Source organism: Atheta coriaria, unplaced genomic scaffold (assembly GCF_025399875.1).
Source record: "Atheta coriaria isolate IRGN ID8LTWV9N9 unplaced genomic scaffold, Caltech_Dcor_3.1 hic_scaffold_10_pilon, whole genome shotgun sequence".
Lineage (NCBI taxonomy): Eukaryota > Metazoa > Arthropoda > Insecta > Coleoptera > Staphylinidae > Dalotia > Dalotia coriaria.
The window spans coordinates 2743802-2758357 of NW_027045452.1; the positions used below are offsets into that span (position 1 = coordinate 2743802).

Consider the following 14556-nt stretch of genomic DNA (forward strand, 5'->3'; position numbering starts at 1 on the left):
TTGCTCAAGTCTCGAAATGACATAAATGGTATTGATAGACCACAGAACTACTTTGTGGTATTTGACTATTTGATAGAAACATCAAAATTGAACTTTGAAATTACCAAAATAACACAAATCAGTAAACACTCTCAAAATGACCATATTCTACGAGTACGAGTAAAATGTAATCGCTACCTCGTGACTACATTGGCACGACTTTAGTTCACATTTCGAACAAGTATCACACTTGCAAATTGCATTTAAACTTGTTGGGAGACAACACACGACCACATAATACACACCGGAACGAACACCAGCGGGTTGTTGCGTTGTCGCGCTGCCAACAACCAGTCGTGAGCTTTGTATAACCGAAGATCCTATAAGCATTATCGTCGACCCATCAACACGTATAATGTAAATCGCATGCACACGCCACCCAGTAAGCTTTCATCTCTTGGGAAGCCCGTGCGAAAGAAGTACATCAACTATCTTTGGATTGCCACGATCGATATTTATTGTTTTGTAAACTTTTTAATAGCGCTCTATAGACTTATGTGTGTATCATGTATGGGTACACAGATACACCTGCGTGCGTCATATCTAATGTATAATAGCTAATGAATACCTTCTTGAATAATACGCTGCATTTCCATACGCCATACAAACATCAGACGGCTTAAGAGCTTTCACACCGAAGAGAGAACATGTGCATAAAGTTGGCGTACCGTGTACGAAGTACAGTCTTCTTGGAAGGGAGATTAAATGCTTGTGTTTAGAGATTTTGACTATACGTGAAAATTCATTTTGTGCTGCAGTAACAATACGTGTTTATATTTTAATTTTCAGGAATACATAAAAAATTAGAAAATTTTACAAAAGAAATTTTTTGTCAAAATAATAACTTAATAAATATAAATATTTGAAATATTTCAGTATAACCTGTATAAGTCTGTCACGTCTCTTTTGATCGTGTATGCGCTTGATAACTGCGTACTAGCAAACAAAGGCTAAATTGCTGAGGATTAGGATTGAGTTTTCCCGCTCACACTTCCCACCTTTCCGAGGGTGGTTTGTTGGCTCTCGCGGGAGTCTGGAAAGTTTTTGCATAATCGTGCAAGAAAGCACCTCGTTATAATAACTATAAACTTCTTAGCGAACCGCGAATGTTGTTCGGAATTATTGCATAATAATAACTCTTCAAATATGTAAATTTTTTTGTTTGTCGGCAGGTGTTAACTTTATAACTGCAAAAAATATACATATACCTATTCCGCTGCTGCGACTGAGGAAGCAAAAAAAACATCCCCCAAGAATCCTAACATTATGACAACGGTGTCTTCTTTAATATATAACACCAGGAAGGAAATTTTTAAATATTTATGCGTTGCGCCGCGTCGCGACGCATCCGGCACGCTCGACATTTTCTTTCCTTTTTACCTTCAGCACGAGCGGCGGGCATGTTCATTTGGCTTTTCATTCCGCTCGTGCATTTTTCTTCCGATTCTTTCCATCCGGACATGTGCGCGCAAAAGGCGCGCCGTGAAGTTTTCATGTTTTCATCGCGTGGTTGCCTTCGGGGCCGGATCATAATAGAGGCGGAAAATGTCTTTTCACGTAAATAACTTAATTATTGTGCTAGAGGGCGCGCATCGCATTAATTTCTAGTAAAACGGATTTGTTAGCGTCGTAACGTCGTCAACTCGCAAGACTCTGCTCTTTTTTCGCCGAGAAAATGATAAAGAAGAACAAGAGCAACAAATAATTTAATTGCATCGTCGGACACACCAAAAAGAACTCTTCTCTGAATGGAAACGGACACGTCTTGTAACAAAGAGCATCATAAACCTGGTAAAAAGTTTTAGAGCCAACAATGCAAACTTTTTAATTGTATTTCACATTATTTATGTGTTTGCGTATTTATTTTATAAATTTAATTAATATTAAATGTGTTTATTTATACATATATAACAAAAAGCTATTGCTTTTATCAAATTTAAAATGAATTATATTTTAAAATATATACGCTTTCACATTCAATGGAGGAGATTAATTAATCGATAATGCTATTCATTTGATTATTATCTCCGTAATTCAGTTAGTGAAAGCCATACAATTTCAGTAAAATACATAATCCAGGTAAAATATGAAAACAGACATATTCTGTCCTCTAGTGAGTATTACGTTTATGTTTTTTGATAACTGTAATCATAGCAGTAATAATTTCAAGGATGTTACTCATTCTGAAACCAGCATGTAGGGTGCAGCAGCTGCAAGAAGATTTCGTCCAGGCGGAAGCAACTACGAGAATAGCAGGAAAATCAATAAAAGTTTACTCTAACAAACCGCCGATAGAGGGCAACATGTACATTGAATTTAAAATTTATTTATATAAAATACGAGAAAATCGTATAATGCGAAATACTCATTACGCAAACATAATATACTAATATTTTATATATTCATTGAAGTACTGCTTATTAATGCGAGGTTTGTGCACTATTTCTAAACAACATTACAGTAAATAAAACAAGTGTAGCAAATACGTGCTGTTATTTTAAATATTTTGAAATGGGTTTATGAAATTACGGACTTTGTTTATTTTGCCCAAAAATAAATTCGATAATTTCGAAATATAATTTCTTGTTTGCGTGCACCGAAAATCCCAACAAAACTAGTTAATATTTATAACGCGACTAACAGATTTCCCCATTTGTATCCGCCGGCAATATGCGCAACGTAAACACCCAAACAACAATAAATTAAATCATATAACGTTTTGTAATTAGCACCCGCGCGAGTACGTCAGCGTTTTCACATGATTACCACACCGTCAAATAATTAATCGCGTTTTGTTGCCCACGCGCATTACTCGCCGACCACAGGACAGGAGCGAATTAGATAAAGCGCTTTTGTTGCAATTCAATAATAGAAATAATTATAGCGCATTCATAATGCCGACTGTTTACTGGCTTAATTAATTTAATTTTTGAATTTGCATGTTTTCGTGTTTTAATCAGCCGAATTTAGGTTCTTGTTTTCCGAGTTATTAATAAATGGAATTCAATTATTCATTGTTTGGTTTCGATGTTGGTGTTAGCCCACCCACGTTGGATGATATTTCAAAATTGGAAGTAATTTTGAACTTGATTATAGGATTATACAAAAGATACTTTTTGATTTTTTGCTGTGAGTACTCACGAAAATACAGTTTTATTTACTTTTGATTATAGTCCCGCAAAAATAACATTATGTAGTAATTAATAAGATAAAGTTTTGTGTAAGTAAACATATAGTGTACGAGTCCGTGACGTTTCTGTCATTCAGTACATTCACTCACACATCACAACCATGAACGATTCAATAAACAAAGAGTCGAATTCAAATTATATTTTTAAGGTCATTCCGAGATGTCGCTAAGATGTCTGTTTCGACTAAAAATCTTCTCGCGTTTTTATCACATCGTTGTTGAAAAGAATTGTTAACATACACATTGGTTATCGCAGCAGCGCATTTTATCAATTAACATTGATTTTATCTTATTTTACGCTAGATATTAAATCATAAAAGAAAAACATATTTAAATAATTCATTTTTTTATAATTTATCAATAGATATTATGTAAAATATAATACATTACTATGTGGTATATATGTTTAGTTTCGGGTGTTTAATTTAATAATGCTGCTGATTGAAATCCGTGTCCTTGCTAGCGATTACAGGTACACGGTTACTTCGCCAATCAATTCTATGCACGATCACTTATCAAATGTCCGATTCAATAACAATATCAGACGATTTCAAACTGAACTCCTAAAATATTTCCGAGATGTCGCTAGAATATACGTTATAACTAAAAATATTCCCGCGATCATATCGTTGTTGCAATGTTTTGTAAACATGGGCCATCGCAGCGGATTTTATAAACACACGTCCACTTTATCTCATTTCGCGCCTGAAATGTTAGACAAAATTTCTTTAAAATAATAAATGTAAAGAATATGTGAATGAATCTACTATTTTATCATAAAATACCTCATCTTATGTGATTTGCATTTTGTCACTACTCCAATAGTAGTTATTATCAATTTACATCTTATTCTACGCTTGAAATAAATTCATAAAGATAAAGAATATCTAGTTTTATGATTAGTTAACAGATATTATGTAGTTTACGTTGCGGTTTGTGGTTTTAATTAACGTAACTTTTATTAAAACAAATTTTTATGATTCAGTATATTGTTATAAAATAATACGCACACGACTAAGGGTTTGGGATTTGTTTGGCAAAAATGGTGAACCCGCTGACGAGGCATTTATTTCGTTTAATGCGATGTCATTGATTGATTTCGGCCGATGGCCTGGCGGACGTTTAATTTGTGTTTTTATTGTGTTCAGCCGCGGCGGCTATTCATCAATTACGAATGTTTTTCAACGTGTATGCACGTACGCGCCAAATATTCCACTGAAATTTAAAAAAAACTACTCCATACATAAAACTCGTTTATATCTGCAATGTGTTTTTATTTTGACGAAATACGGTTTGCAATTGCAATAACACGCCGCGAATTCAATTGAATATATGCGGCTATCTTTTAGAGTAGGCACTTGTAGTGCGCGTAGAGCTTAATGAAGTCAATTTGGATTTGAATTTCGAAATATCAATCTCCGCTTCTATTTACGAAAAAGCTCTACACATCGGGCGGAGAATGCAAATACGTTTATCGGTAATGGGCGCTTGTGGTGGTGGCGACGGCAATGTGCTATTTAAGAGCCCACTCTATGCATATTTTTCTAAATCCAACGCGTTCCACTTTACGTCAGGCGCAGCCACCACCACCACCGATCCTCGTTACCAATCGCCAATCTCACCCTCTCCATGAACAACACACAGTACACGTTGAAGTTGAAGTTGATGGGTTCGCTCTTGTCGCCTGGGTGTTCACACACCCATGTTAGTTGTGTACGATGTCGATCGTTTTCTTTTCGGTAGGAAATCATCGATAACAAGTACGTCAGCGGGACGAATGACGTGTAGAGTACGCTTTCACTTCTCAGCGATTTTCGTCTTTTATCAAACTCAATCTCCAACGAAAAAATTTAAACTAGCATTATTAAATAAACGTATTTTCTTCATTTGCATCGATGTAAAAGTGAAAGCCTTGTTTGTTGTAATAATTAATCTGCTAACGAAGCAGGCCGCCAATCAAGAGGCAAATCCGTTGGTTCATTAAAAAATTTATCTCGTGATCAGATTACATAATTAACGAACGGCGGCGTGGCAAAAAATTTTTCTTTTAATTTCATTTTTAGAAGCAAACATATTTGAATTTTAAATCAAGCCTTATAAAAAAAAGTTTATTTTCTTAAGTTGTATGCTTTCGTCTTGGATTCAGCACGTATCGTATTTGTTGGTCTTGGCATGCGTGTAAGGTATACACAGGGAGCAAATTAATTTATAGAGGCGCAGGATTTGTTAATCTTATTTCCTGCTCGACTCACGAAGCTGGTATTGAATCTCGCGGGTTACACTCGAATGGCAACTGCACCGGTAGCTCGTGCTCATGGGTTCGGTTCCTTCCGCGGCCCGACATTCCCGGTGGTGACTTCCCAGTCCCGAAATTCGGTGTGGTATACGACCGCGCGCGTTCCTTGCATGAATTCCGGCGGACGCAGACGCCACCGAAGACCAGGCGCAGGCCCTTTTGCTCTTATGACCGTATTAACCCAATTTATCGCTGCGGCGCTGGCGATAAATTGAAGTATTTGTTGGTTTCGTGCGCGGCGGAATGGTTAATAGAAGCGGCGCGGCACCACCGGCGGAGGCGGCGGTCTAGATTTGTTCGTTTCTGGTCGCGTTGCATGTGAGCGCGTGGGATCATGCGCATGTGGCTGTGTGTGTGTGTGTGTGTATGTTATCAGCGAGTGGGTTTCCGCGCGGACCAGGTGGCACAGCTGCTAATGACGACCGTCGTTCCTGCGGTTTTCCCCATCGCCGCCGTCGACGACGTCGTATCGTGCATCCGACACGTAAACTGTTCTCTTAGCAGCGCGGTGCACACGCGTGTATTAGAGATTTCCACATTACGGAAAACGATAACATCAATTCAGATAAATTGCTAATTTAGTGCAATATTACGCTCCCGAAACCCTCTGAGCTTCCGCCATCGTCGGGCGAACCTTTGTTTCAAGTGCTAACCTTTTCAACATTTTCCTGCTAAATCAACCTATGCTCGAAATGCAATTCCAACTTGCGATATCATTTCACATTAGATTAGAACATAATTAAACCAACTTAACACGGAGTAAAATATTCTTTATTAAATGGCGAATAATGTTCACTGGATTGGATAAACAATGAATTCATTTGGTAGTGGACAGTTTTGGCATAAAGTACAACTAATACATATTTTGTCATCAACACACACACTTGCATGTTTTGTCGTTGGCTGATACTCACAGCGCGCTTTGTTCAAACAGTGCGCCAATAACGACAGCCCGACACTGGCATGAGAACGACATGAACAGCATAACCGTGAGGCGGGTACGACATTGCATGAATTTACAAATACAAATTGCAAATACAAGCACGAAATTCATTAAACAAGTTGGACGTTGAACGGTGAACATCAACAATCCAAACTAATTCAACACAAGGTAATAGTTGGTGTATAGGTAGGTATAATATAATACATTACCATCGCTATTACTAAATTAAAATAAAAGAATTAATATCAAATTTTAATTCAATATCCAGTAAATATGAGGAAACAAATATTTCATTTTGGGGGTTTAGAACGGACATTAAATAGAAACTTGAATTTTGCATTTTTGCAAAAAAAAATTTATCTTTTGACTTATTAAAAAACTGATTAATTAGATTGGCAGGTCTAAATCATTTTCATACAAATATCCAATTGTCCGATAAAACACAACATTTTTCTACTTGATGTTAAAAATTACTTTTTTCCAGAAACTCTTCAATTGGCCTTGAGTCCCGAAGAGTACGAATGTAAACATGATGGTCGAATTTAAGGATTCCCAGCATGTATCCACGTACGTTTGGAGTTTTCAAAACCGTGGGCCGTGCGCGTCACAGTGTGTTTATGCATGTGTGTATTCGCGAACGGAACTCAAGCGCACCGCAACGAAAGAGAAGAAAATGCCTCCCCGAGGAACTCTGAAATAGATGAAGGGTTGGAACATATTTTCGAGCATTTTGGGAATAGCCTCGGCTTGGCGCGTCGTGACGCAGATAAAGATATCTATATATGTACTGCCTTGGAAATGCTCGCATCATAGGGATATTGAAAAATACTGTGTTTACCCAAGGTGAGGTGCTTTCAGGAGATACCTGTATTCACCGCAAAATAAAATAATAAAAAATACTTTAAATTTAATAAAGAAACACGGTGATATGCTGTAATGCAGCATAAACATTTTAGAGGTAATTTTTTTTTGTTGATTTTTTTAAATATTATTTACACACAATTTTTATTGTTATTTTATTATTTAAAGTAATGGTATTTGCACCAAAACTGAAACATTTGATCTTAATTACACCCATTGCAAATCGTTCATCATTTGATAGTTATTGTTGATAAAGCAATTCTTGTTTGCGTATTTTGGGCTCTCAAACCTCGTTGAAAACAATTTAGTTTATTGGTCCTGCTGTTACCGGTAGCGCGTGCACCCGGTAATTTATTGCGAATGCATAAAGTTTCACTCTGGTTCAGCATTTCTGTATAGCGCGTTATCCTGGAAGAATGTAAGTACCTGCTAATAAATATTTTTATTATTCCTGCACAACTACTTATGCGGGGTTATTGTAGGAGGTGTAGTATTCATGCAAAATATTGCATTGAATTGCAAATACAGTATTTATGTCAATCAAAATTATTGAAACAAATTTTTAATTAAATTTTCTTACACTGTATCTATAAATTATTTTTGTGTGTAATATAATTAACTAGTGATTTATTTTATAGCCAATATCAATATTTGGAAATTTTAGTTTGATTAATTACTGCAAGTATTTACGATTGCGCTATGCATAAAATGTTTATGAGCCTTGCAGTTTCAAATGCTTTTTAAATTTATAGCGAAACGGAAATTGCTCTAAAATGGTAAAACTGCAAAACCTGGAACGGTCACCATTAGTTTTGATCGATTCCCATGCGATTAAAACGAGATTATTTGAGTGCATCGTATCAAGCTAATATGTACTTACTTACTCATTTACGTAAACAAAATAAATATATAATTTTATTTTTATTGTTTTACGCCAGTTTTGAAAATATCTAGTTTATGCTGTTTTGGAAAAACACTCAACTCGTCCATATATACTTTTAATAAATCACTAATGCTTGTTTCATAACCAGTCATAAAACGCAGAAGCCACTTAAATGCTATTATAATAATACCAACAATTCATATAAAACCTGTGCGAGTGGCTTCTCGTGGGTCATACAATTCGGAGACTGAGTAGAGTGATGATGTTCTAATATAAGTTGAAACGACCGGCCCGGTAAAAAGTTGGCTTTTACGCCTGATGGCCGCCGTCGTTCGTTTCGATATTATTCGGAAAGTTTGCGCGCTTAAATGGTTCAATAAAATTGCGAAAAATCTAGCTTGCGGATTGGATCAACCTCCATCAGGGATTTTAAATATCAAAAATGAAAAATTTATGACAGTTTAAAACTTGATAGAGCTTTATGACTATAACTACTTCTACAACTAGAAATTTGCATTAAAAAATAACACGATGTTTCGTTTGGATGAATTTCGTGCATAAATTTAAAGTGCATTCTTTGTCTGCTTCCTGGTTATGTCTGCGCTGACGCGCTTCTTGAAAAGCAATCAACTTCGACACGGCCATGACGAGCGATGCGAAAAACTCGGTGCAAACGAAGCAAGTTCTCCGCCGTTCTAGGTTTGCGTACGCGTGCGCGAAATTCAATTTTCTACGAGTGCCCATCTCACACTAGCCTCGGCGCCTCCACCATTGCTTACAGGAGCTAGTATCGAACCTCCAAGAGCGCAAAAGTATGCTAAAAGCAAGCGGCAAGTCCAACGGCGAAACCCTATTATAAGCTCGATAATGGAATCCATTTCCAAACGCTGACTCACGCCGGCGTTGGATGCGCGCCAATACAACGCCATTTACATACGCATTACGCGAAATACTAAATTAAAAGGCTTTACAATAATTGTCAACACGTCGTGAAAGTAAATTACGTGTGTTAATCTATAAATTGCATTAAAACACTAATATAGTAAATTAAGCTGTATTTTCCGTTGTGTGACATACTCGCATGTAACGGCGTGAAAATCTGTCGCATATTAATCAGTTTTATTTCAGGTAATAATTACATAGCGCATAAAATTTATTCGAATCGCGCTGGACATTAATGCAAAAATATTAAAATATTAAAACATTACTAGCGTGTCAGGAATGTGTGGCTGTTGTTTGTTACAGAGAAATGTGACATTTATGACGTGTAACACGGAAGGTAATGAATTTTCCGCTTGTGGATTAAGCCCTGCTGAACATCCGGTCGTGCAATTTTGCTATTATGTGCGACATGCAGGCGTTTCCTGTTTTCTTCCAACTATCTCGTTATCATTAAATAATTAAAACATTATTTGGTAACAAAGAGATTTTACGAACGTAACGATTTTTCTAAATTTCACTGGGAAATAACTTGAAGTCGATGTGGATAGAAGAAAATAAGCTAAAAAATAAAATCATTCACAAAGTAAATATTCTTTTGCATTTTTAGAATATGCGCCTCAAGCGAGCAAACTAAGGAGAACCGAAGTCGTTATTGTCGATTTGCCCCGAATGCCCTTGCGGGGGTCTTTATATCGTCTTTATAGAGTCCTTAAAGATCCACTAAAAGTAAAAAGCGACCGGCCATTGGACGATGCCGACCACGATGTCCTCGGAATTGACCGTCGCTTGAAAAAATAAACTCGTAAAAGCAGTCACCCTAGAAATGTACAATATACAAAATGTTGTCAACTCAAAATATAAAACATATTTTTTACAAAAAAATTTTAAAATTAATTGTCTTCATTCAATTTTTATTTGATAACTTTATGTGCAACGTTTTTAATTTTTTATTTAATTTGTTTATTTGACCTATTAATGCTATTTATGGGACACACATTGCAAAAGAAGTAGGTAAACAAGGTTTTAGTGTTTTATTTTTCAATATTTATTTGATTTTGCAAGTTGTGTTGTGCTCGGCGTTTTGTCGATGTTAAACAATTTTGCGTCGACGTGATTCCGGTGTACACATGTTTTCATTTTCCCAGACTGCTTAAGAATCACTTAGCATGTAAATGTTTGCGTTAGCCAGCGGTTAGCTCCGGCGCCAATGTCCATTCTCGTCGATTTCGTCCTGTGGCGCTTGTTATCGTTTTGTTCGACCAACATTTGCTATAAAATACACTACCATTCAAAAGCATTAATATATTACCATACACAATTTAAATTTTATATTTTACTATTATTAATATTTTAACTGAATCATCCCAAACAAAAATCACACGTGAATTTTATATTAATAAATTAAAAATCATATAGAAAAACACAGTAAATTTATTTTTACTTATACTAGAACCCAAAAACTTTTGAAATTTGAAACATTTAAAAATAACTTAATTTTCATCGAGTATCGACACTTAAAAGTGTTGGTACTGTGATTTATGCGAGCGTCGAATAAAGTGTAAACAGCCATAACTCATTGCCAAACATTGCTAGGGTGAACTGGGCGGTGTTGACTACCGCACTGCCGGCATCACTGCGATGGCGTCGACGGCGGCGTCGTTGTGCAAATAATCCGTGCCAAATTAAATTCGATTGTTTTCGGATAAATTTGCAGGCAACAATCCCGGAACTTTGCGAATTAGACACGAATAGACCTTATTTTATTTCTACCAAATATTTAAGGTTAGAATTTAAGAAATTTTTACATAAAATCTTCAAATTAATTGTTACATATTCTACAATCATAATAATTAATATTAAGTTTTAATAATGTTTCTAATCCAAGAATATGGTTAAAATTATATGCTCTGTGTGTGTCTGTGAGGGTTTTGGTTCATATTTGGCGTAGTGGGTTTTGTTTTAATAGAGAAACGATAGTACGTAGTGGAGGGTGAGAACTATAGGGTTCTGGTCTGACCCAATGATGTCGACTCGACGAGGCGTGCAACCTTCGATCGCGCACTTAATTCGCGCTCGCTTCTTCGTCGCCGTCGACGACTTTCATTATCCCGCGCCTTATTTGGGTGGTAACTTAATTAATTCCCAGTTGCTACGTGTCTTTTGTACCTTCAGTAGTATTAACAGGTCGTGACTCGGCATACTCGCCGCGAGAGATACGCACTCCTTTTGCCCAGTCTCAAGTCAAGTGTACGTTCAATTAAAGTACTTCCGGTGTCTGCCTCTTAATTCTCCTACACGAGTACACATTTTTATTAATTAAGTTCTTGAAATCTTTCTTTTTTGCTTTTTACATTTTCCACATTCTAGTTAGTATTATCAGAAACGACGCAGTAACACTAACCATCTGTTAATCTTGTTCGACGAGAAACAATAGCAAAGATAATTGGATACGTGTAGTATGCCGAAGTGGGATTGAATCGGTGTTAATAAACCGCATTGTTTATTGTGGTGGACGTTCGTCCCCGAGAGGCGGGGTGCATAAATGAAAGGACAAAAGGTTATCATCCGTCGCTGGTGTTCTTCGTTAATCCATCCAGCCCTGACCTAACCGAATCTATTCCGGGCACCGCCATCGCCCGCTGACTGATGGTCACCAGCGTCGGTTCGCACCGCATCTGCTTTGACTTCATGCGCTCGCTGGAGAAGAATATTAATTATAGCGGTCCGTACAGCGCGCTGATAATAAACGACACGACATTAATTTCTTGGCCACCTCGCCGGGACGCGCCCGCTGCGGCCGCTGTTGCGCAACTTAACTCATCGTTTTGCATCGGGGGGATGGTTGTGGATGCGACGCTAGGACAATATACTCACGGTTAACTAAACTTGCCTGCTTTAATGATTATGCAACAGAAATTAAATTTCTGCATCTAAAAGTTACGGTAACACTCAGTGTAGAAGTAATTCTTGGGATTGTTGTGTTAGAATTGCTGGAGTTTACCGCTGCAGGCAAGGATGTCGACGCGCAAGAACCTTTTTCGTATTATTCAGCCGGATCGTGCTCGAGTGCTGTAGTTAGATAACAAAACAAGTAAGACAAGCAACCGGATTTGCATTTTGCGTGGTCGCCGATCCTACATGCTCGAATGGTGGATGGTAGATGGTGGATGGCAGTTTGGGTTATTAATACGCGTCTTTTTTGGTTGACTAAGGCACAAAAACAATAGTTACATTTACTTCCGGGTTTTAATAAATTATCCCCCATCATAAAATCACCGATAAACTTACTCATCCAAAGCGCTGGTTTTATAAACCAAAATGTTGTTATTCTAGTGAATTAGCTCGGAAAATAAAGCCTGAAATTTTGTTTAAACCGTTGGAAGCAATTAAAACTAATTGCACCCAGCGCTGCAACACGTGTTTGATATACGTTTCCGTTTCCAGCCCGGCGCACAATTTCACCGCGTCCAATTGATGGTAGGGCGCGCACGCCGCTGACCGTGCGTCGTTTATACCTCTATCGCTTTCAGGTCGTAGCGGGAAAAATACTATTTTATTTGTTCTTAAAATAATGAGCGACCAGGGACGCCCGGCCGGTCAGACTATAAATCTATCCGGTACGTGGCAAGCCGTGGAAAAGCGAACATGCACGTTGCGTCCAACGTGTGTGTTGCCCGGCGCCTCCACTGGCTTTAATCTTATATTGATGGATTTTCCCTTCTTTAGCGGACAATATGTTTCCATTCCTAACGGCAGGTCTTGGTTTTACTCTACTCCTACGACAACAAAAAGGTATCAACTCTGGCAGTTGTTTTTGTGGATTTCCCAAAGTGGATTTTTCACAGTTAAAGCCAATTTTTTTTTCTGAGTCACAATTTTATTTTAGTTTATTTCACTTTTACAAGCTTGACTTTGATGCTAATTGTACTTATAGCAAACATGGGAAATGCATTCGTTACTTACACTTTTGCGTTATTTGTTTAAATCGCAATTGTCAAAGCAAAGCACATTGATTACTTAAGTTTGGAGATTGTGAACATGGTAAACAAGAAGATATAAACCCGTGGAAGGAAAAATTTGCGCAGTTTGTTGTTCTTTGCCCGACTGGATTTGTTCGCAGTCTCAGTGCGACGCTTTAACGCGAAGCCGGCTTAAAACAATATGTAAATGGCGTGCAATCGGCGTCGACGACGTCGTCGCGTCTGGCCGTCTCGCATTAGCGGGCGCGTTGGCGCAATACAAAAGAAAGTGCCGCCGGGCGCGCCAGTGATTAATTTACATTAACAAGTGTGCCCATGCCCATCAGCGCCGCAAAGATTTAAAAGGACTAAAAGTTCGGCTCCACTCTACTCCTGCCAACTTTCGACCAACGCCGGCCGAACACCGAGCGTCCTCATAATGAAATTTTCGAAAAACATTCCAATAACAAAGTTAAAATTGAATTTATAAGCTGCGGCAAATTTCGTTTTTCACGCTGTAGCTGCTGGCAAAGAATAAGGAAGTTGAGACATTTTTTCATCCATGCTTTCACGCTCATGGAAGTCTTAAGGCCTTTTGGACTTTATCATCCGAAACTTAAGATATATTTTAATCCTCGCGCAAACCTTCTTTTCCTGTAGCACGAATAACCACGAGAGTGCTGTATAAAGGAGGATGGGGAAAATACATTAAGAGTGAGTTTATTGTTAGGATTTTTGTGCCAAAAATGTAAAAATTTTTCCTACAAACTGAGTTTAATGATGAAATTTTGTTCTGTTATTAGTAAAAATTAAATTTTCTATTTTATTCTAAAATATGGCAACACGTATTGGCAATTTCCAACGTTGTGTAAATTTATATTTGCGAGACATCTAATATGCGCTAATATTCCGGCTGAAAATTGATATTTACATGTGCGTTTACAAATAAACGCCGCGCGCGGAATAACAAACAACTTGGAATAACTAAAACGCCGCTAGAGAGCGAATTATACGAAAAACGCAATTCGAGTCAGTCACGTGTAACGTGTATAGAACGTCATCACTTTGTGCGAGAATGCGAACGAGAAAGCGTGCGGCGCGTCGAGATGAAAGAATGAAAAAATAAAAGAAGTGTTTTCCACATTGAATGCGTGCAGCATGGGAGTGGAGAAATGGTGAAAACGTTAAAAATGTAAAGCGTACGTGCTTCTCACGTTCGCACATTGTTGTGTCATAAAAGCACGCCACAATTTCAGACATTTTGCAATACCCAACTGGTTGTATCACCATTAAAGTGAGTTTAATTTTAAAATTTTTGGAAAAACATGTTTTTATTTAATGTCCACTTTTAAAGCGCACAACAAGTTGGTCATGACTTACCCCATGCGTGCGGTGTGAGGTTTCTTTGGGTTGGTGCGAAAGGAAAGTCCTTTCTCTACGTGC

At 37.6% G+C, this 14556-nt stretch overlaps 1 long non-coding RNA gene across 1 annotated transcript; it reads left to right on the forward strand.

Annotated features, from left to right (window-relative positions):
* Positions 1-6441: 6441 nt before the first annotated feature.
* On the forward strand, positions 6442-7555 carry LOC135801539 (uncharacterized). The gene is made up of 2 exons (XR_010550384.1): positions 6442-6654; positions 6953-7555. It is a non-coding gene; the product is annotated as an uncharacterized lncRNA (long non-coding RNA).
* The last annotated feature ends 7001 nt before the right edge of the window (positions 7556-14556 follow it).